The sequence below is a fragment of the Vulpes vulpes genome, chromosome 5, assembly GCF_048418805.1.
Source record: "Vulpes vulpes isolate BD-2025 chromosome 5, VulVul3, whole genome shotgun sequence".
Taxonomy (NCBI): domain Eukaryota; kingdom Metazoa; phylum Chordata; class Mammalia; order Carnivora; family Canidae; genus Vulpes; species Vulpes vulpes.
In genome coordinates, this window is record NC_132784.1 from 41,089,872 (window position 1) to 41,114,695 (window position 24,824).

Consider the following 24,824-nt stretch of genomic DNA (forward strand, 5'->3'; position numbering starts at 1 on the left):
GCATTATGGTTTTAGTGCACAAATGCTATGCATTTTATATTGCCTATTTAAAAGTGTTAATGTTAAAAGGGGTTCATAATATAAAAGAAATTTTAATTTAGAAGATGGGAGTTTCAAAAAAATAGAAAATGGGAGTTTCATAAAGAAAGATATCAAGACAAAATTAAAGAAACGAAAACAAGGAAAGATTTCCAGAGCTGAAGGACATGAATTTCTAGATTGAATGGCGCCTCGGGGTGCTTAAACCAATACATGAGGATCCACATCAAGATCTGGAAAGTTTTAAAACCTATGTGATGAAAACCCCTAAAATCTTCCAAAGAAACAAAATAACTTATGAAGAACTGGGCAACAGGAATCCATTGGACAGCTCACCTGCAACACTGAAAACCAGAAGACAATGGCGCAAAGTCTTGAAAATTCTGAAGGAAAATTATCCGCAGTTCAGAATTATACATGCAACCAAATTATCAATCTTAAATGATAGTGAGTGCACAGTAAAGCCTCTGCTTCAGCAAAATGAAGGAAGAAATCACAAAAGTACAAGACAGGGATCCAGCAAACTGGTCATCCAACACAGGGGAGAAATGAGATTCCCAAAATTACTGAAGGGTAGTCCCAGATTAATATCTCTACAGCAGTTCTTCGGAGCATACAGGAGGATAAAGGGATTCCCCAGGAACAAATGCAAATGGTAGTTTACTTGATGTTTCAATATATTGGAAGATTTAATCTCTGGCAGAGATTGAAGGATAAATCAGTGACAGCTACTTTTCAAACAAAAAAGAAGGAGAGGGAAAAGAAAATGTTGTAGTTTAAAAACTACTTAGAAATGTGGAGATTAAATACCCAAAGAAACAGCTACAAGAATGGTTGTACAGAAGGTAACAGAGCTTGGCGCTGTCAGTATTGTGCACTTGGAGAACTGTTAGTTGTAGTGGGCTGGCTAGCCCATCCTTGACCTCTACCTAGCATATGTCCATATCATCCCCCCCCCTTCTAATTGTGAAGATCAAAAACCGCTCCAGATACTATAGAGGTCCTGGGGGGTGGGAGGTAGGGTGTAAAATCATGCCAAGTTGAAAACCAGAATAGGGAACAGATGAGTGTTTTTGTTGTAAGTCTTGTGAAATTGACTTTCAGAGTCATGTCCAGGTGCTACTATGATAAAAATCAAAATTAAATTTAAAAAGTCAACAGTATTCACAGATTCCAATGATAACCAAGTATAAAAGTATATTGATAAGAGCAACAAAAACTGCGAGGTGCCCAATAATAAATCTCAAAGATGAACAAAACCAAAATGGAAAAAGTCATATCAGCTATTAATGAACACAGGAACACCTGAATAAGTGGACATACATCATGCTCGTATATGGGAAGAGAAAACTTCACAAAGATGGAAACCGTTCCAAAAGCAATTCATAAATTTGATTGAGTTCCAATAAGAATCTCTACAGGGTTTTTGCTGGCTCTACCAAGTTGATCTTAAAATTCATACGAGGAAGAAAAAGAGTTAAAAATGTCGAACTACTGGAAGAGAACAGAGATGAATGCACTCATATTTGAAACTTGGTTTGTGGCAGAGGTGGAATTGCAAACCTTTGGAGAATGGATGTCCCACTCAATAAACAGCCCAGGGAGAATGAGTTGTCTGTATGAAAAAGTAAAATTGGATCCCTATCACATATAGAAACCAATTCTGGGTATATTAAAAGCCTAAATCTGAAAAGTGAAATCATAGATGAATAGGAAAATATCTTACCTATGTAAGAGCACATAAATCATAGCAGAAGTTACAGGTGTTTGACTAAATTACAATTTAAAATTTCTTAAAGGGGGAAAAATAAAATAAAATTTCTTATAATCAGGGACGCCATACATATATAAAAAAGACAAGGCCCTTTGGAAGAAGCCACTTGTAATCCATTAAGTGACATAGGTAGTACCCAGTGTATTTAACTAACTTTTACAAATCAGTAAGATTAGCTTAATTGGAAAGACGACAAAAGAATAAGCAGATCATTCCAGAATGGGGGAAATGGGAGTGGTCAATAGCTTATGATATGGTGCTTACCCTCATATTAGTCACCAGGGAAACACAAATTAATCACAATAGTCTACCACTTCATACTCATCAGAGCCTTGATTTTCTGCTAATGTCCATTTCGTGCCCCCAGTCTCAGGTAAATCATGGTTTAAAGCAATCACAGCTAACAAAGCCACAAGGCGGCATCTGCTGTGTGGTTCTAGGAAAGGTTTATGCACTCTAAGAAAAGTCATGTAGAGAAGTAACAATCTTGGATATTTTGTGGTCTCCCAGAGATGCCTGGAGCTATAGCAGCCATCTTGTCAGGGTGTGTAGAGTGAGTTGTTTTTTTTTTTTTGTTTTTTTAAGATTTTTTATTTATTCATGAGAGACACAGAGAGGCAGAGACAGAGGGAGAAGCAGGATCCCTGCAGGGAGCCCAGTGTGGGACTCGATCCCTGGTCTCCAGGATCACGGCCTGGGCCAAAGGCAGATGCTCAACCACTGAGCCACTCAGGCATCCCAGTAGAGTGAGTTTGAAATGAAGACCCTGAGGAGCACACCGGAGAAAAATGCAAGAAACCTGGTCCTTAAGGATTTGGTTGAGTCAGCCCCCACCCTAGTAATGCCAAACCAGATTTGGTATGTGTTTGAGGGGGAGGGCTTTGAATAACAAATTCCCTTATTGTCCAAGACATTTTGAATTTGGTTTTCTAACAGTTGTAGCTTACATTATCCTAAGTGTCTCTGACACTAAACTGCAAATGACTCAAAAGAAGGGGCGTGTCTTGTTCACTTTTATCCTCTGTACTAAAAACCCTGCTAGATAGGGCTCAAAAATTGCTTAGCAGATAAATGAGAGACTATCTAGTCAGGATGCAGAAGGTAAAGGAAATGAATTTTTAAAAAATAGTCCTCTTTCTTGATCCCCCTTCTCATCACTCCCCTCCTATATATTCCCACTGTGCCCATAAGGCCCCCTACGTTCTTCTGATGCAAAATGACAGAGGACAGCATTTTTCTCCCCTTCTCCATGCCCCTTATATTGGCCTTCTCTCCAGAGTCCCACACACTGCAAACAATATTATTAACCAATTGCACCAAAATAATTAGTTCCTTAATTTAGATTCCACCCAAACCACATATCCATTTTTACAGCTATCTGCAAATGCTCAACCAGAGGTCACTTGTAGGGTTCCCAGACCCAGTTCCAACATGGCGGGGGAGAGGGTTCCACCATGCAAGACACCAAGCAGTTTTCTCAGACATCCTACTGGTATCCAAGAATTCAAGTCAATTCTGACGCCATTTACCCAGAGATAGCATCAGATCCCACAGCTAAAGGATTTGGTCCCACAAGACTGGCCCCCCTCCAGAGGCCAGTTATAAGCCCAGTTATAAGGCCAGTTACCTGTGTTTCTGACCAACTGGCTTCAGATCGGCTGTTCCAATGACCTCCTCTTAGGTTGTCTTAATTTGCTAGAGTGGCTCGCAGAACTCAGGGAAACACGTTTACTTGTTTACTAAAAGATAGAATAAAGGATACAAATCAACGGCCAGGTGAAGAGAGATGGAGCAAGGTCCTGAATGGAGGAGCTTCTGTCCTCAGTAGAGCTTGGAGCCGGCTTGGTGGCACGTGGGAGCCTTCGGGCTCTAGAGTGGAAGTGCCCTGAAAATAAAAACGCTTTCCTCGGCAGTTTCTATGGAGGCTTCATTACATAGTTGTGAGTAAGGTTGTGGCCATTGCCTGATTCAACCTCCAGCCCGTCTCCCCTCCAAGGAGGTCTAGGGGGTAGACCTGAAAGTTCCAACCCTCCATCCATGGTTGGTGCTCCTGGCAACTGGTCTCCACCCTTGGGTGGGGTCCAAAAGTCACCTTCACTAATAAAGAAATGCCCACGTCACTTCTCCATTAGAAGCACATTCGGGAACTGTGGATGAAGACCAAATACATCTGAATGACCAAATATATATATTTCTCATAATTGATTATATCAAAAGGCCAACAGCGGGAAGACGGAGCCCAAGGGCAAAGTTATAAGATATTGGGGGTGTCAGGGTGTTTTTCCAACACGTCTTCACACCCACCCTACAGACGGTTGTGCCTCTGGCTTTCCTGTGGAGCTCACCACATACAGGCCAGCTTCAGCACATGACCGAGGGAGTGACCCAGGCATCTCCATCAGAGGCCTCGTGAGGAGTGAGACAGGCCGACCTCGTGCTATACCCAAGGTGGTGGAACACTAGCCTGTTTCTGCTCAGAGGGATGATAAACGTGAAACTAATTATACATCTGATTTGGGCCAGCACTTGAACCGTGGCTGATCAGCTGTCCATGTCCAGGTGGCACCATTCGCAGGGAGTTCTACTTACAGGGGAGCCTGTCACATAAACCAGGGTGAACAGTGCCCCCTGGAGTTGTGTGAGGTTGTGCTACTAGATTGGACTCAACAAACAATTAAAATAGACATGCTGGGCTAGAGATGATCTCTCTTCACTCGGTGAGAGGAAGAACCCTCTGGAAACCTCCAGCACAGCCTCTTGCTGGAAGTCCTTTCATGATGAGACAGGAGAGCCAGGGGAGCCATGCAGAGTAGAGACTAATACCAGGACACATCCCTCTGTGGCCAAGGTCTCAGCCCTGGCTGCATACTGGAATCACTGGGAAGCCATGACAACACTGAAATGCCTGTGTCTGATGTAATTGGTCTGGGGCGAGCTGGAGCATCTGGGATATTGAAACGACCCCAAGGGAGCCAGTGAGCAGCCAGATTGTGAATTCTTGCTCCAAATCTATTTTAGCTGGCAACCCCCACCCCCACCCCCAAACCAGTACCCATGCCCCAAACCCCATCTTGGACCAGGTTCATGTTCTCTAATGCTGTATACTCATTACTTAGTCTACATGATGTGCCTGTAGGGCAAGTCAAGGCAAGTTTGCCCCCCGTTTTTAAGTAGGCTCCACATCCAACATGGGGCTTAAACTCAACTCTGAGATCAAGAGTCACATGCTCTGATGACTGAGCCAGCCCGGCACCCCACTGTTTGCCCATTCTCCATAGGAAGTAATGAAATTCTGAGAACACACTGCCCAAGTTAAGGATTTACAAAATGCCTTTACCTCTAGGAGATCTTTGAGATTGTTTTTTTTTTATAAATAACTTTTTTTTAAGATTTTATTTTGTTTATTCATGAAAGACACACAGAGAGAGGCAGAGACACAGGCAGAGGGAGAAGCAGGCCCCTCGCAGGGAGCCCGATGTGGGGCTCGATCCGGGGTCTCCAGGATCACACCCCAGGCTGAAGGCGGCGCTAAACCGCTGAGCCACCCGGGCTGCCCATCTTTGAGATTGTTAAAGTGAAAATGTTCTTTCTGCCTATTCCTTGAGGGCAGGGAGATAAGGATTTGAGTCTAGCACCAAAGGGTATGGTGATTGGCATTGACAAGTGGGATTGTTAAATGTGGAAACGGTTGTGTTTAGGGAGGCGTGAGTCTTATTTTATAGGGACCTATATTTTAGTTCAAAATACTCATATTAGGGTAAGAGAATTGACCAAATAATCTCTCATGGATTTTTTCCAAATCTTTGAATCTACGAATGCTACACATACAGTTTCTATGGCTCTCTGTGTTTCTCTCCATAACACATTTGGTATGTGGGAGTCTACACATATCTGTTTGTATATGCGTGGGTCTGGACTTGTGTGAATGCTCTTTTAATGCAGCAATTTCAACCATCTACGACAGCATCTCATACTCACCCCAGGATTATGTCTTTACATCACTGAATGCCAAACCTCTCTTTTTTTTTATGTTATTCTTTTTTAAGATTTATTTATTTATTTGAGAGAGAGAGAGAAAGGTGGGGGAAGGACAGAGGGAGAAAGAGAATCTTGAGCAGACTACATGCCCAGCACAAAGCCCAACACAAGGCTCCATCTCACAACCCCTGAGATCATAACCTGAGCCAAAACCAAGAGTGGGGAGCCCAACGACTGAGCCACCCAGGCACCCCAGACCTCTTATGTTTTAAAGCAGATTGACAAAATCTTGCACAAACTGTGTAAGACAGATATACTTAATTATGAGTTAGAGATGCTTATGTATAACAAAGGTGATCAAGAAGAAGAGTTAGGGAGGTTTGATGAAACAAAACAACTTTAACTTTTTATTTGGAAGTGATGCCAAACTTAAAAAAGTTACAGAAATAAAAATGTCCCAGAGTAGCCAGTGTATCCTTTGCTCAGATTCACTGATTGTAAACCTTGTGCCCTGTGTGCTTTATCATTTGCTCTACTGTTTCTCTCTCCACACACACACACACACACACACACACACACCATTTTTTTCTGAAGGATTTGAGGACAAGTTACATGTCATGACCCTTTACCCCTAAATACTTCAGTGCGGATTTCCTGAGGTTAGGGATATTGCATTATGTAATCATAGCACAGTTATCAGCTTGATAAATAAATTTTCATTGATCCAATACTCCACCATTCGTGCTCCAGTTTCATCAGTTAACCTAATAATGCCTCTAATGTGCCCCTTACTGCAAGATCCAGGCTAAGGTCAGTTATTCCATTTAGTTTTTATGTCTCTAAGCCGCCTCGAGTCTGGAGCATTTCCTCTTTCTTTCTCTTTCATTTTTAAAAAAGATTTTATTTATTTATTCATGGGAGAGAGAGAGAGAGGGAGAGAGAGAGAGAGAGACAGAGGCAGAGGGAGAAGCAGGCTCCCTGAGGAGCTGAGAGCCCCATGTGAGGCTCGATCCCAGGACCCTGAGATCAGAACCTAAGCCAAAGGCAAGTACTTAACTGACTGAGCAACCCAGGTGCCCCTTTCTTTCTCTTTAATATTATTAACATTTGTAAAGAGTATAGTTACTGCCTACTTCCCCCACCCCCACCCCGTTGGGTTTTTTTTTTTTTTGATAGCACATTCCACATTTGGGGTTTGCTTGATGTATCTTTAGAATTAGACTGAGGTTATGTATCCTTAGCCGGACCACACAGATGATGCTGTGTCCTTCTCAGAGCATCATACTTGTGATGTATTTTTTGGAATGTTGGTGAGGTCCAGAGCTGATGGCCAAGAAAGAATTCTTGAGACATCTTTGGTGCAAAATGGTGATTTTATTAAAGCACAGGGACAGGATCCTTGAGCAGAAAATGCTGCTGCACTGGGGCTGTGAGGGGTGGCTGATTATATACTTGGAAATTGTGGGAGTTAAGGACAAAGGGAGGTGTCCAAAAGGACTTTCATCTACAGAAGACTCTGGGATCCTGAGGGCCTGGCTATTGTCAAGCGGAGATTGTTTCCCTCTAGCAAAACATTAGCATTAAGACAGCTGGGAGCTTCCTGGGGGAACATCACATGTGTCCCACCCAGGGGTGGGGGTGCTCAGGGTGTCAGCTTGTGCTTTGTCTGCAGCTTGCCTTCTGCTCCTTCATCACTTGGAGGTACAAGGCACCCCTCTCTTTCTCCTTAGTGAGACTGTTCTCTCAGTCTACGGTTGCCTGAAATTTCCAGTATATTATAACTTCTTCCTTCCTCCCCATAACTATGACAGCTTCTCTGGGAAGATGCTCTAAGGCTGTACATCTACTCCGCTCCTCATCAAAACATCCCCTTGGCTTTAGCATTCGTTCAGGATTCTTGTCTTTCCCAATCTTCACCTTGGTGTCTGTGAAACGCTGATTCCTTAGAAGACATGTTCAACTTCAGCACTCTCTCCACATTTACCGGTTGGCCTATAGCCCTGCTCTTCTTTCCTTCCCTTCTTTCTTCCCTTCTTCTTTTCTTTTTTTTTCTTTTTTCTCTACCTAGATTCACGAATTCCTATTTTTTTAATGGTTTATAAGCTGTTACCGTGCTTAACCATTTTTGTGCTCAGATTGGGAGACTCTTCAAGCTGGTTCCTGTATCCTCATGATATGCTCACCGTTGTTTGGAGCACTTTCTTACTTTCTGGCATAAAGGAATGTTCTAGACCAGTACTGATGTGGGAAACAAGGGCAGAAGGGAAATTATTAAATTTCCATACTACCTACTGCCTATCAACAAGTCTTTCAAACAGGCAGAGTGACATTCCTCTAGGAACTCAGCTGCCTGGATGTTGGCAGTTTGCTAAGGGCAAAAGGCAGTCTTAGCCCAATCCCCCAGGATCCTGTAGGTCTATTTTAACATATAAAAATTCTTTTGGAAACTTCCTTTATCTCTACTTCCCAAGATACATATTGGCAATCATCCAAGCGTTTGACCCACCAACATACATCTGAAGGGTTTCACGACTCAGGTTTTATTAGACAGTACTAAATGACCTTTACCGAAGCATAGCTAGACCCCTCAAGGTCCTGGAAACCTTGCTTCCAAGATTTCTTAGAAACTTCTGCTCTCCTTAACCCCCTCCCAGTCTGAAAGTCTATAATAGGTCTCTCCTCATGACCCAGTGCAGCACTTCTTGCCCACGGGTCCTGTCTCTGTGCTTTAATAAAACCACCTTTTTGCACTAAAGATGTCTTAAGAATTCTTTCTGGCCCTCACCTTTGAACTCTAACACCTTTCCTACATCAGTAGCATCCTTAGACCCAGGGAAGCTCCAGGTCAGGTCTTTAGGGGGTCATGTGCTTTAAGCCCACCATCTTCAGGGGCACCTGGGTGGCTCAGTGGCTGACCATCTGCCTTTGGCTCAGGTTGTGATCCTGGGGTCCTGGGATCAAGTCCCACATTGGCCTCCCTGGAGGGAGCCTGCTTCTCCCTCTGCCTGTGTCTCTGCCTCTTTATCTGTCTCTCATGAATAAACAAATAAACAAATCTTAAAAAAAAAAAATCACCATCTTCAAGCTTTTCTAAGTTCTCCTCTGACTCCTAGTGATCTGGAAAATAAATGTAAATAAAACAAAATGCCCTTGTAACCAGCCTATTGACAAATACTTGAGATAAGCAGAATATAATCTTCCTCCTAGGAAACTCCCAACTCTTCTAATATTAATGTTTTGCTAGAGGGAAACACAACCTTAGCTTGACAATAGCCAGGCCCCCAGGTTCCTGAGGGTCTTCGTTAGCATATGAAAGTCTTTTTGGACACCTCCCTTTTCCTTAGCCACCCCCACTCCCACGCATATAATCAGTGTCACCCCTCACAACCCCAGGGCAGCATCTCTTTCTGCCCACAGGTCCTATCCCTATGCTTTACTACCCTTTTTGAACCAAAGGTGTCTCAAGAACTCTTTATTGGTCGTCAGCTTTGGACCGTAACACATCCCAAAAACTCTATCACTAGAACCTCCCAGGGCCAGCAGTGCAGGCTTGGGCAGAGTACCCTGTCTTATTTCTTCCCTGTGTTATACTTCCCCAACCTCAGTCTCATCTCTTCTTACATCCTTCATGGGGACACTCAGGATTGGGCCGCCAACATGGTGCTGACACGCTGATTTGGGGTGACACGCACTCATTTGGACACAGGTTGAGTTCAGAGATGTGGGCCACCTATGTCCCCTGCAGGCTCTTGGGCTGAAGCCTGATGTATGCCCCTGGGCATCAGCTCCCACCCACCAGGTTCTGATCATGGGCCTTGCTTATCCCTGAGGAGGGTTTTTGAGACCCTTGCCCTGTAATCAGAGTTAGCCAAACTGCAAGTTCTGAGGGAAGTCCCCACAAGACTTCCCTCACTTCTGACACCAACTGTAAGTCTAGGAAGATCCTATAACCACCCTCATGTTTGACAATCTAATAGAAGGGCTCAGAATTCACTCAAAACTATTATATTTGTGATTAGTTTATTTTTACTTTTTTTTTTTAAAGCTTTTATTTATTTGAGAGAAAGAGAGAGAGCACAGAAGGAGAGGGAGAGGGAGAGAGAGAAGCAGACTTCCCACTGAGCAGAGAGCTCGACATGGGACCTGATCCCAGGACCCTGAGATCACCACCCAAGCTGAAGGCAGACGCTTAACTGACTGAAGCACTCAGCACCCCTCACGGTTACAGTTTATTACAAGGAAAGGATACAAATTGAAGTCAGGGAAGGGGAGAAGCCCAGGAGGGATCCAGACATAGAACTCTGGTCATTTTCTCCCCGTGGAGTCCTGGGCAGCATGGCCTCCTCCCAGCCGTGATGTGTGACGGTCCATCTAGAGGATGCCAACCAGGGAAGGTCACTTGAGACTTCAGTGGAGGGAGTTTGTGCTCATGTTCGATAACACACTGCCCACATGCTGACCTTCAGTCTCTCGTTCCTCTAGAGGTCAGAACTGGTACGGCACAGCCCAAAGCCCCATCCACAGATCCCATTGTTAGAGTGTCCAGCAGCCAAGGCTCACAGGTAAACAGACACTCCCAGCAGCCAGGACATTCCAGAGCCCCGAGATCACCTCCCAGTAACTGAAGGGAAAGGCTGACATCTCCCAGGGTGGGGTTAATCCTTCATTACACACCCCAGTGACCATGAGGCTCTCTACCCTCTGTCATTCCTTGGCTTCAAGGGTGTCTCAAGCTGTGCTAGAGCAGGGATAAGCATTCCCTGCATGATAGGTGCTGCTCTTCTTACTCCACCCATGGACTCTTCGTGGACCCCCCTCCTGTTGATGGTGTGTGCAAGGCAGTGGTGCAGGCTACACTGAAAGAGCAAATTCCAGGAATGCTGAGGGTAAGGCCTGAGGAGTTCAGGTTATGACATAACAGGAAGACATGTTATTCGACCTCATTCTACATTCTACAAAATTCAGAATGGAAATTTAACATGCCCAAAACATATAAAATAAATTATATTTCTCTGCACACTTTAGGCATCATGAACATCATCAACAGAGCATCTTTGGAGGAATCACCGGAAGTCAGTATCCATGGGCTTGCTCAATGGATGATGCAACATCACCAGCAAATGGTACCAGGGAGATACAGAGGCAAGAAAATCTATATTGTTTCAGTAAGAACAGTTTCTAAAGAGCCATGGCTCTTGCAATTATGGGGCTACCTTTTATCTTGTGGTGAGATGCAGGAGTTTAGCCAAGGAGAGTGCTTTTGGCAAACAGGAAGAGATAGTGCCCAGATCCTAGGAAAGATCTTCCTGTGTATTTTGACCAATCACACAAAACTAACAACCTCTTTTCTATCAGTTAGCCTAAATCCTCATTGAGAAACCACCATACCTTATGTGGTCTTATGAATTTTGCAATACATTTTTTTAAAAGATTTTATTTATTTATTCATGAGACACACAGAGAGACAGAGAGGCAGAGACACAGGCAGAGGGAGAAGCAGACTCCATGCAGGGAGCCCAATGCAGGACTCGATCCCTGGATGCTGGGATCACTCCCTGACACTCAACCACTGAGCCACCCAGGTGCCCCTGTAATACATTTTTTAACCAAATTTTTATATAGACAGCCCTCAGCACTGACTGGCCTGATGCTCCACATACTGGGGGGCAGCCTGTTCCTGGCCACCTTGCTCCTGCGCTGCTCGAGCCCTGGAATCAGTCTCCACAGCAGAGACCCAGATCTCAGCTTTAGTTTGTGAGTTTGATAAACAGAAAACTTTGAACTTGGGGTTAGAGTTAACAGTTTCTGGTCTTTCATCAGACTCACTATCTGCAGGTAGTGAATAATTGGCATTTCGGGCAGTTCAGTATCTGGCCCTCTCTTCCTCCTGCTACTACCCCATCATCTGTGGGCTGTCTCTGTTGCATGTAGTTGGTGGAGGTGGTGATATTATCCCTTTATCACTAACGGAAAGGGCCATTAGCTCCTCCTTATTCCCAGAGAACCACATGATTAAGCCTCAGTCCCTCGGACGCTTTCCCCTGTGAGTTTAAATCCTGAGCAGATACTGATCACAGGAACATAGACAGCTGGAGGTGATCCCCAAGACAAGAGTGTGCAGTGCAACTTCTCCTGGGGTTCTGCTTGTCCCACCCTCCTGAATCCCTTTGGCTTTTTACCATCTCCCAAGATAAGTTTCATCATTCACCTGTTGATTTTCTGAGACTCTTCTGAGCCTTCTTGCAATAAATATTCTTTTTTTTTCTTTTTGCATAACCTAGTATTGGTTTTGTTTCTTAAAACAATGACTCCGGACTGAATCAGCATACTACTTATTTCTGGTGTTTTTTGTTGTTGTTGTTTGGTATCAAGAGGGTTGCAATATTCAGTTAAGTTTTGTAAATGGTAGTAATTTAACAGCTTGTCTTGCAATCTCAGGATACACAGAAGTCTTCCAAAAGCCTGAGCGTAAAGTTAGAGGAAATTTCCATTTCAACATGGAAGCATGTAGCGTATCTAAGAACAGCTCATAATCCTTAGTTGGTGATTGTTTAATTTTGAAAGTGTTAATGAACAGCTTTCTCAACCACTAAAATTTTTGCTGTTCATAAAAAAATTCTTTCCAAATATATCTTATAACATGAAATGTTCAATGATATAAATGAAAAGAAATTCAAAAATCGCAAGGTTCGTTCGTGACTCTTAAAAGTTTTAAAACAATTACATTTATTTTGTCTTTCTGTATTAAATTTTATTTCGCTTTTTCATCCTTGGTGTATTATTTACACTAATAGGCATATAATAAAGAGATTGGGGTCAGCACAAAACAGTTCAGCCTTTTGGCACAGCTAACACATTGGCAGCCTCCCTTATGTTTAAATCTGTGTCTGTCACATTGGAGTATATGCAAATGTGTGCTGATACACTTCCAAAAAAATAGTAGGAAAAAATCCATTGTGAAAAATGAAATTTGGATCATAGGCTTCTATGAAGAATCCTAAAAAAACTGCTGGAAACAACAGGTCTGCTGGGAATACCCTCCCTGTCCTGTTTTTTTTTTTTTTTTTCAAGTCCTATGTTTCTAGGCCAGGAAGGGCCTCCCTCTTTCCTGACTTCTTCTCTATGCTCAGCTCAAAAGAAATATTTCTTGGGACATCTGGGTGGCTCAGTGATTGAGCATCTGCCTTTGGCTCAGGGCGTGATCCTGGGTTTGGGGATTGAGTCCCACATCGGGCTCCCTGTAGGGACCCAGCTTCTCCCTCTGCCTGTGTCTCTGCCTCTCTCTGTGTGTCTCTCATGAATAACAAAATTTTTAAAAAAAGAAACATTTCTCTTCCTGGGTGATGCAGTCAGTTAAACATCTAACTCTTGGTTTCAGCTCAAGTCATGATGCCAGGGTTATGAGATCCAGCGCCACATCACACTCCACCCTCAGTGTGGGGTCTGCTAACGTTTCTCTTTCTCTCTTCCTGCACTCACTCTCTCTCTCCAAAATAAAGAAATAAATCACTAAAAAGAAATAACTTGAGGGGATCCTTGGGTGGCTCAGCAGTTTGGCGCCTGCCTTTGGCCCAGGGTGAGATCCTGGAGTCCTGGGATCAAGTCCCACGTGGGGCTCCCAGCATGGAGCCTGCTTCTCCCTCCTCTGGTGTCTTTGCCTCTCTCTCCCTCTCTGTCTGTAATAAATAAATAAATAAATAAATAAATAAATAAATAAATAAATAAACGAAAGAAAGAAATAACTTGGGATCCCTGGGTGGCTCAGCTGTTTGGTGCCTGCTTTTGGCCCAGGGCATGATCCTGGAGACCTGGGATCGAGTCCCACATCGGGCTCCCTGCATGGAGCCTGCTTCTCCCTCTGCCTGTGTCTCTGCCTCTCTCTCTCTCTCTCTCTCTCTCTCAATCTCTGTCTGTCATGAATAAAATCTTTAAAAAAATAAAGAATAAAAAATAAAAAGAAATAACTCTCTTCTATGTGCTTAAAGCAATTATTTCTCTCCTATAGAAAAGAAGAAGCAAAAAAAATAATAATATGTTCCCAGATGGTTATGGGATATTATGACATGTGAATGCCTCCAGGTCTGTGTAAGCCAACTGCACTAGGGACACTGAATGGATGAAGGAAAATCTTGCAAATATCTATATAGTTTTGAGGAATGAGGTGGTAGGATTTGTATATTTTTGTTCCTTTCATATCAGATCTTTCACATTTTTCTTCTCTTTTTTAAAAATATTTTACTTGGGATCCCTGGGTGGCTCAGAGGTTTAGACTGCCTTCTGCCCAGGGCATGATCCTGGAGACCCGGGATCAAGTCCCACTTCAGGCTCCCAGCATGGAGCCTGCTTCTCCCTCTGCCTGTGTCTCTGCCTCTCTCTGTGTGTCTTTCATGAATAAATAAATAAAATCTTAAAAAAATAAAATATTTTACTTATTTATTCATGAGAGACACACAGAGAAAGGAGAGACACAGGCAGAGGGAGAAGCCGGTTCCCCATAGGGAGCCCGATGTGGGACTTGATCCCTGGATCGGTGATCATGCCTTTAGCCAAGGGTAGACACTCAAACGCTGAGCCACCCAGACGTCCCTTCACATTTTTCTTTGATGATGTCAAGAAATAAAAATTTTCCTTTATCAATAACAAACACTCATTTTTGTGGTTTTCACAAAATTAAGTTGTTTTTTGCAAACAGTACTATGTTTCATTCTCTACGTGTCTCTGGAAAGTATCATTAGTTCAAACATTCAAAATAGGATGTCACTTTTCAGAGACTAATATTTTTATTAGTAAACTGTGTGAAAGAAAGAAAGACCTGTCTTTCTGTCTTGGAAGCATTTTTAAAAATTTTGTTTAACTCCTTACAAACCTATGGAAATCTGGCAAAGCAAGCATTCAAACTACGTATATTTAAATTCTCTTTCTAAAACCTCCTTCTTCGTTTACCGTTTTTCCTGATGTCTTCTTTTTTGTATTATTTTTTAAATTTATTTATTTCAGAGATGCCTGGGTGGCTCAGCAGTTGAGTGTATGCCTTAGGCTCAGGGAGTGATCCTGGAGTCCTGGGATTGAGTCCAACATCAGGCTCCCTCTGCCTGTGTCCCTGCCTCTCTCTCTCTGTGTCTCTCATGAATAAATAAATAAAATCTTTAAAAAATTATTTATTTCACTTTTTATTTGGAGATAATTACAGACTTACAAAAAGTTGCAAAAATAATACAGAGAGGTTCTATGTACCCTTCACCTAGGTTCCCCCACTAGTAGCATCTTGCATACTCATAACGCATTATTAAAAGGAGATAATTAATACCTTTCTATCTTCTTTAGGTTTTTAGTTTCTTTTTATGTTTGATTGCATCCAAAAATTACCATTTGGTAACAATTTTTTTTTTGTACTTGATTTGGCTCTTCTCTCTTTCATAAATTAACAAATGACGAAGTCAATAAACTTGTCACAGCACTCATCTGGAATTACAAGTTTACTAAAAACTTCTGTTTCAGCACACTTAAAAGGAAGTAATTTCTAAGATTTCTGTGCTTTTTTTTCCTGCCATGTCATTGTGCCCTGATACACCTGTAAATATATGAAGAAGAAGTAGAAGAAGAAGAAGAAGAAAGAAGAAGAAGAAGAAGAAGAAGAAGAAGAAGAAGAAGAAGAAGAAGAAGAAGAAAGAAGAAAAGAAAAAGAAAGGAAGGAAGAAAGAAAGAAGAAGAAAGACATGGTCTTCTCTGTTCACATTTGGACTTGGGAGACATTTATTTAATTCTATTTTCATATATAATGCCTTATTTTCTCAAATATATTTTAAGCTCCTCAAAGTCATGAGCCAGTTCTTGCACAGATATTTGTCACTTGACCAGTATTAAATTCCACTTTTGTCCTTCAGACTCATTCTCATATTCTTAGTGGAGTGTTTCCCAAGACATGTCTCCTGCCACCTTTCTGATATTAACTCATCTTCATGCCACAGATGCTATTTTTATTAGACTTTTTCTGTGAATTACTCCCTTCTTAAATCTAAATTAACTTAGTTTTTGAAGATTTTATTTATTTATTTGAAAGAGAGTAAGAGAGAGAAAGAAAGAGATAGAGAGCACAAGCAGGGGGAGGGGCAGAGGCAGAAGCAGACTCCCCACTGAGCAGAGAGCCTGATGTCGGGCTCCATCCCACGACTCTGGGATCATGACCTGAGCCAAAGGCAGATATTTAACCAACTGAGCCACCCAGGCGTCTCTAAGTTAATTTATTTTAAAAGGAAGCTTTCTGGGGCACCTGGCTGGCTCAGTCAGAGCATGTGACTCCTGATCTTAGTGTTGTGAGTCCAAGCCCCATGTGGGTATAGATATTACTTAAAATCCTTAAAGGGCACCTGGGTGGCTCACTCAGTGAAGCCCCCAACTCTTGACCTCAGCTCAGGTATTTATTTATTTATTTATTTAGATTTTATTTATTCATTTGAGAGAGACAATGTGCATAAGTGCAGAGGAGGGGCAGAGGGAGAAGGAGACTCCCCGCTGAACAGGGAGCCAGACATGGTGCTCAATCATAAGCACCATGAGGACCCTCTGATCATGACCTGAGCCATAATTGGGTCATGAGTTTGATCCTCATGTTGGGCTCCATGCTGGGCAACAACAACAACAACAACAACCCATAAATTAATTAATTAATTAATTAATTAATAAGCTTTCCATAAATAGGAAACCAATATTGTTTGAGCCAAATTGAAGGTAACAAAAAAAAACTAATATGTTTCTAGAGCAGCACTTATTTCCTGAACTCTAGCTGGCTACTGCTGCCTTTGGGCTTTGAAGCCAAGGATAAAAGGAAGATCAGTGAATGTTAGAGCCATTTTCCTTAACTAATCAGAGGGACTTGGAAAAAACATTACAAAGGGAGTCCATTCTTTGTCACCATGGGACTCAATGTTATTGAAGTCATCCACATCATCTAACAGCATCCTGTGTACCATGGGAGGCAGACACCCACTAAGTTGAGAAATACGAACAGAAAGAGGGCAGTTGAAGAGTAGTAAGAAATGTCTCCTGCTCCGTGTTCTTGCTTTGTGAGTCTCCACAACTCACTCTACAAGTTCTTCTCCACTCTTGCTTGCAGGATGGGACCACACGGTGCATTTCTCATTACTGATTGAGCCATAGGTTCTTATCTATCAAATAAGAGAATTCTATCAGATGCTCTTTCTGGAGGCTTCCAATCCTGACTTTACCAGAGTTATAATCACTAGGTCATAAGCATTCGTGGAACCTGGGACATGCACTCCCGTTTGCCATCACCACCCAGAGATTGATCACTATTTACCAAATGTTCAGCATTGGCTCAGTCATCTTCACCAGGAAGGAGGATGGTGGCCATTATCCTCCTCCTTGACAAAGGACCAGAGTTAAATACAGGACAGATCCTTTCTCCCCAGAAAAGCAAATGCTCAGGGAATACAGAGAGCTTTGAGCTTGCTCTACCCCCCAGAGTTTCCATTGTTCCAATTACTCTGACTCTCTCACATTTTATTTCCATAAAGGGAAGGGAATCATCGACAAGCTAAATATATTTTAGCATGTAATCCCAGTTTAAGTTAGCTAAAGGGCAACGGAGCTATAAAATCATGCTGAAATCACCCAGAAATCAGTTTTTAAAAGCAGAGTTTGGGGGCCTAGTAGAGTTGGTGACAGTCAGAATTTGCGGATCATAGAGCTGGTCTTTCCCTCTTATGGCAGCATGTACTTCTGGAATCCCCAGTTTCTCTATCCATTACATGAGGGATCTGGGCTTCACTAGATTACCTTCATTTTGTCTCCTAGCAATTACCTTAAACATTTTCAAAAATTCTAGTACTGAGAAAAAAAAATCAGGAATCAACTTCATAGTTGGCCCTAAAACCACTAAATAGTACAAAATGCAAATAGGGGTTAAGATTTGGATGGGGTGCCTGGGTGGCTCAGCAGGTTAAGCTTCTGCCTTCAGCTCAGGTCATGATCCCAGGGATCTGGGATCAATCCCAAAGTTGGGCTCCCTGCTTAGTGAGGAGTCTGCTTCTCCTTCTCCCTCTGCCCCCCATGGTCTCTCTCTAATTCTCTGTCTCAAATATATAAATCTTAAAAAGAAAAAAGATTTAGAAATTATCTTTTATATAATAGTTGACAAAAAAAACTTAGTTGAAAAAATTAATAAGAATTCTTTATAAAATGAGAGAAAATGGAGGTGCCTGGGTGGCATGGTAGGTTAAACAACTGACTCTTGGTTTTGGCTCAGATTATGATCGCAGGGTTGTTGTGAGATCGAGCCCCTTGTGGACTCCCTACTCAGCGGGGACTCTGCTTAAGGTTTTCCTTTCCTCTCCCTCTGCCTCTCCTCCTCTCTCTGTCTCTCTCTCCAAAATAAATAAATACATCTTTTTAAAAGATAAAAACTGGTTTGGTGCCACCTGCAACCTGGGGTGTGATCCTGGAGACCCGGGATCAAGTCCCATGTTGGGCTCCCAGCATGGAGCCTGCTTCTCCCTCTGCCTGTGTCTCTGCCTCTCTCTCTCTCTCTGTGTGTGTCTCTATGAATAAATAAATAAAATATTTTTAAAAAATTAAAAAAATTAAAAAGATAGGAAATGTACCTCTCCAACATGGTATATGTTAATACATACCAGTCATCATTTCATTTAATGCAACCTCTGAATGAGCACCTTACATTTTATTACAAGCAATATTAGTAATAAAAATATTTGCCTGCAAATATGTATTGGAAAACTGTTGACTATTTGTCAAAATATTGGCCACACTCAACACTTAAACCTACAAGCCTGGTTGGGAATATGTCATATTTCAACACTAAACACTTAGGCCAGCTCACCTGCCTAGCCATTAGCCAACAGGAAAGATACAGGGGCAGTTTGCAATCATGCCAGCAAGGGTTAAATACAGAATTTAGATACAAACTACTGTAGGGAAGGGGAAAAATCTTTTCCTTCTACCCATCTAGGTTCTCAGCTGGGGCTCTGTAACAAAAGACAGGGTAATAGGAGAAAGGCCTATGCATTTATTTAATGTAAGTTTCACGTGATACTGGAGCTTTCCTAAAGAAATGACCCCCAAAAATGGTTCATCCTGGGTGCTTTATACTAGGTTAGATGAAGAGTGGGAAGTGGTGGGAAAATGTGAGAGGACAAATAGGAATGAGCTAAATGTAGTAAATTGAGGACACTTAGAAAAGCCTATTCGTCTGGATTCCTCTTGGAGTCCCTTGTTCTGGCAGGTAAGGATGTTCCTTTCCCCCGGGTACGTTTAGGGAGGGTGCCTCTCACATGAGGGTCTATGACCTGCATCAAGAGAAGGTTGGACAGTCCTTCCTGCACCTGCTGTTTCTCATATTCCTTAAGCTTAATAATATTTGATATGCCAAGGAGCCATATTTTGGGGCAGCATGTGTCCAAACGCAGTCACTATGTAGTGTGTACACTCACCACCCTAGGAACGCTGGAGTGTTTCAACAAAAAGCAAGCCTCTGGAGTTCTTAGGCCAAACAAACTCCTGAGGGAGGGGTGAAGCTCTAGCCACTTCTACCGTTATGGGAAATGAGAGTCCAGGCTTTTGTTACTGACTCTCATGTTACAGTTTCTGATGGAGAAGGCATTTAGAAAGAGCAGAGACTGTAATTTTATCTAATAAAATTTGTCCCTGGGCAGGAGCAGCTTGAAGTCCATCCGCAAAATGAAGCAGGCTTCCTTTGACTTTTTCTCTTGCCATTTTAGTCTTCCCAATTAATTAGAGCCAAAAAACTGGTTTGAGTTATACATACTTTCTCTCCACTTCAGGAAAACCTTACCAAAAATATATGTATTTCATCAAGCAAACGAATAAGGTAAATAGCAAAGAGGAAGCAGGAGGAGGAGGAAGGTGGGAATTTTAAGGACTACAGAGAAGCAAACTTTGATTACTCTAAAGCGCTTTTGAAGCACTTACTTCTTTTAAAGACATCAGGACACTGGCCTTCTTTATTTGTCAAAATGGATAAACTATGGGATTACTGTTCTCATTACTAAAGGCTCACGCACAATTCCTAGAGACATGCGACACGGAAATGGAATATAACTGTTTAAGAATCTAGTCGAGGCATCGAGGGAGGGGTTGGTACATTTTCTGTGAGGTGCCAGATTGCCAGAGGGGATAGTAAAAAGCTTGCAGAGATGATGTGATCTCCTGGGATCTGAGGTCTCTCCTCCAAGGCGACCTGGAGGCAGAAGGAGTGGAAATACGGGACATGAATGAAACAAGATTGGTAAAGAGTTGATCGTGGTCGAAGGGGGGGGGACCCAGGGGATCAGCATATTATATTCGACACCCATTTGAAATTGTCCATAATGACATGTTTAAAAGTCCTTTAAAAATTCTCCCAGAGGAGACCCCCGGATGGCTCAGTGGTTGAGCATCTGCCATTGGCCCAGGGCCTGATCCTGGAGTCCTGGGATCGAGTCTCACATCGGGCTCCCTTCATGGAGCCTGCTTCTCCCTCTGCCTGTGTCTCTGTGTCTCTGTGTCTCTCATAAATAAATAAAATCTTAAAAAAAATCCCATAGAGGACAAATGGTCAGGAAACTGAGGCGGACAGCAAAGATACAGACAGCAGTGTGGCTGAAGGGAAAGCTTGTGTTGAGGGAGCCAGCAGGTCAGCTGGGCAAGCATGGGCAGCGACTTGGTTGGTGTTTGAATTTGCATTTTTTTTTTCCCTCCGTGGCAGGCAGGAGTGACCAGAAAGTGTTTGCGGTGCCTGCCCTGAGTCAGACTGTGAAGCCTTCCATGCTCCCTGAAAGGCTCTGTCCTGGAGTCTCCCTTCGTCCTTGCAAGACTGTGTTCTCCATGCACATTCCAAGGACACCCCCTTAGCAAATCCCCTCGCAGCAAGAGTTCTGAGCTCCTGACATTAATATTTTTAAGAAACATGATGGTTTTTTTTTGCAACTTTGTGTTTATGACCTTCTCCCTATTGACCTATCTGTACAGGCACCAGGGGGAGGCAGGAGCAAAGGAGGTGGGATTCTAACCAGTGGAGGGGGTGTTACAACAGAAGTGGAGAGAGAGGTGGTGTTCAGGTTCTGGCATCTGAAATAGGATTTTTGCCCAAGTGCATAGTGTTAAAAGCCACATTGTGTTAAGAAATATGATTCTTATTTTATTTTGTTTCCTCCAAGAGAATACCAGGAGCCTGGCCCCTGACACCATAGAGTTTTAGGTTAGAGAGCTCCCACCAGCATGTAGGGGAGAGGAGAAAGCCTGTCCCTTCCACCCCAGAAGAATGTGGGGGAGAAGTAAGGGGATACTCAAGGTAGAGCAGAAGGCAGATGCTAAGATCCTCATTTTTTCTTCCTGCCCCCTCAAGGAATAGGCTGGAGGCAGCTTTAGAAATATCTAGAAATGTGTTAAAAAGCTGGAAGGCAGCAGGGCATTTGGCCTGCTTCCCATTTATGGCTGTAGGCTGCCTGCTTTTTCCAATTTGGGGATTGTTTCATCAAAGTGAATGCAGGCAGGATGACAGGGTCCAGCAGAGGGAGGGAGGATGTAACTCCATGCGGTGCTAATGGAGCCTAGAAGGCTCCACCTGTATGGGAGGCTGAAGGGGGGAAATTAAAGCTTAGAGAGTTTAAGTAACTTAACCCCAAATAGTAAGGGGCAGAGCTGGACTTTCAGCCCTTAGCTCTTAACCCCCACAACAGCTTCCACTTGCCTCCCCTGCAGCTGCGTAGAACAAGAGCAGGGCTTGCCCGGTTGGCTGAAATGTCTTCCAGTGTCCAGCCAAGCGAGTCCCCTGTTGCCCCCTTTGTCCCACAGCAGTGGTCGCTGAAGTCCCTGCATGTCTCACATCTTTTGTCATGCTTCTTCCACCCTTCCCCTCACAGTCATGACTCAGATCACAGACATCACCTCCTGGTTTGTAGAACTTTCTATGGCTCCCCATGGCAGTGACTCTTTCCCTGCTGTGTGTTCCCATTGCATCTCATATGGAAACATAGCTACATACTTAGAGGACAATCACCTGACCTGGACTGGGCGTCTTTAGTGACAGGGAAATGCCATAAATCATCTCTGAGTTTCTAGCCCAGACAGGGAGGGGTGGACTGTGGGCTGCCTTACTTACGACTCTTCATACTCTCAACCACTGTGCCTCCCAGCACAGCAGAGGCCAGGAAGCAAAAAATGCCATTCAAAGCTAGGTTTCCCTGATTAATTTGGGTCCTGCCAGTCATGTATTCATGTGAGACTCTGAATTAAGACTATGTTTTGCAAAAGGCAAGGGGCAGGGCTGGGGTAGATTTTGGATTTTAAATCATGACACCGATTCCCTGAGTCAGAGATCTATACACAGATGTAATGTAATCCACACAAATTTGTCATGGGGAATCAAAGAATAGACTTAATGAAACTGCTCCCTCAAAGGTTGCCAACAACCTCGAAGGATCGATATCAGTCCCCCTCTGAATTACCTGGTTAACCATAACCTTCCCGCTTGTCTTTTCAAAGAAAGCAGGCTTTGTGTTGTACTTGATCCAAGTCTTTGGGAAATGCTGTTCAATTTGCCACAGATTCTAGCTGTTGACAAGAGAATAGGAAATAATAAAATAGAACAACAGTGTAAGCAAAACAATGAACAACAGTAAAAGATTATTACTGGCAGCAAAGTCCATTGAATTCCCAAAAATCACACCAAAGGGGTATGAATAGAAGCTTCTATGGAGCATCCAGCCTTGAGTTTTATTTATATAACTTCGATTATATTTCTTTCCACCTTTGGGATTCTATGCTTCTTCAACATCTATGATTTACAAGCAAATTATAAAATACACCAGGAAAGCTGTGGGCATGGGGGTGAGGATGGAGTAGAAAGTCTTGGTAGAATTTTACCAGTAAGGGAAAGGGAGGCTCAGTGATTTGGTGAAGATCCCAGTGAGTTGGTAACCAAAGCAGTTCTTTTTCTACCATGCACCCTTATAAAGTGGCTATGTTTTCGATAAACTTCTTGGTAGGAGTTGAGAATGGCTGCAGCGGTCACCCCAAAGCCAAGAGGCCATGCCCAGTGGAATCCTGCCAGGCTCCGGCCACAGAACTAGAAAGGGCAGCAAGTTGTTCATGGCCTTTGGTGCCTCCCGAAGAGCAATGGCGCCAGGGATGAATGTATATTTGTATGAATCTTAGTTTAAGAATCATATGGACCAGCAAGGATTGGTCCTTCGCAGCTCTATACCCAACGCTAAAAATACAGTCTTAGTTTCAAAGTGGTGCAGACCTTCTGCACTGGTATGCAGGGGCCTCTCCTGAGTGTGACCACGCACATTGTGTTTTCAACACCACTCTCAGAGGCGCTGTAACAAGCAATTGGGGTATTGAAAAGATACCCGAGTACCCACACGGGGTTCTTTCTTCAGTGTTAACTTGCCAGGAGCAAGCCCTATGGCCTCTTCAATAATACAGCAGCCTTTTGTGACTTCCTCTTCCTTAGTCAGCTCTGGACACCAATTCAATGATCAGGTTAGAGCTTCAAGGAACATTTCAGACGCTACTCAAATATTCATCCTCCACCTCACCCCCACAAATGATATAAAGGGAAATAATCGAAGACACAATTTTAGAAAATATAAAGTAGAACAGATGGTTCTATTTTAGACCGTTAAGTGAAAGTGGATTAATGTTTTTCTTTTTTTTGTTGTTCAAATTTAATTTTCCAGCATACAGTATACCCATGGGGCTCATCCCATCATGTGCTCTCCTTAATGCCCGTCACCCAGTTACCCCATCCCCCCACCCGGATTAACATTTTTTTTCTTAAAACACATTTATTTGAGAATTTCAGATCAATTCCTGCATCACTGCCTGGTACTGAATCTTGCTTTTTTTCTAATCTTGTCTCTGCAGATTCACATCCTCTTCTTTAATCGCAGTCACTGCCGTGGGTCTGACCTTGTGTGCCTGTCACTGGACTAGGTAACAAACATCCCCAGGAACAGTGTGGAGTGGAAATGTTTGAATGTCTTGATACCCCTCCACATGACCGTGACCACATGCCTACCATCATTGCCCCACACCACGCCCATTGGCAATACCTCACCCCTTCCCAGGTCCCTGCTGGTCAGCACCTGGGACTACCCACTCTCTGCCTTCATATCTTTCCCATTGTCTGGGTCTTCCCTAACAAAGGACTTTGACGTCCTTAGGCGTGTCTACATTTTAAAAGTAAGATGTGGGTCACCTGGGTGGTTCAGTTGGTGAAGTGACTGACTTGATTTTGGCTTAGGTTATGATCTCAGGGTCCTAGGATCAAGCCCCGTGTGGGGGCTCCCACTCAGCGGGGAGTCTGCTTGAGGATTCTCCTTCTCCTTCTCCCTCTGTCCTTCCCCCTGCTTGTTCTCTCTCTTTCTCTCTCTAAAATAAATAAATAAATCTTTAAAATAAATAAATAGATAAAATAAATAAAAGTAAGCTGTTTATCCAGAGAAACAAAAGGCAACAACCCAGAAATGTATTTAGTTATAAAGGTAATGAATCAATAGTAAACAAAAGCTTTTTCAGTAGAAAGAAAACATCCTCCTCTCCTTTCCCCATTCTCCATCCTGCTGCTCAGGAGAGCTGCCCTTGACCATTTGCTGTTGTAAAGGAGGAAGTACCCCCATAACTCTATTTTTTTTTAAAGATTTTATTTATTTATTCATGAGAGACAGAGAGAGAGGCAGAGACACAGGCAGAGGGAGAAGCAGACTCCATGCTGGGAGCCCGACATGGAACTCGATCCTGGGTCTCCAGTATCACACCCCGGGCTGAAGGCAGGTGCCAAACTGCCAAGCCACCCGGGCTGCCCACCCCTGTAACTCTAAATAATGTGGTATACTCCTGGTTCCTGATTTATCCTCTAAATAGCATCTTCTGATTTCTCATTATGAAAATGAGGAGTTTACTTTGTCTTTTCTCCTTTTCCTACTTCACCAAAGTTTTATCATATTTTTATCTTTTGGTCCTTCTATGAGTCAACTGTGGAAATAAGTGA

At 43.0% G+C, this 24,824-nt stretch overlaps 1 long non-coding RNA gene across 1 annotated transcript in view; it reads right to left on the bottom strand.

The window, feature by feature from the left end:
* The window catches only part of LOC112919290 (uncharacterized), a 53,530-nt gene that overhangs the window by 9,559 nt on the left and 19,147 nt on the right, over nt 1-24,824 (bottom strand). The window contains exons 3-4 of the long non-coding RNA XR_012001552.1: nt 22,273-22,378; nt 3,441-3,552 (exon numbers count right to left, since the gene is read on the bottom strand). This is a non-coding gene — a long non-coding RNA (uncharacterized lncRNA). The remainder of the gene's footprint in view (nt 1-3,440; nt 3,553-22,272; nt 22,379-24,824) is intronic.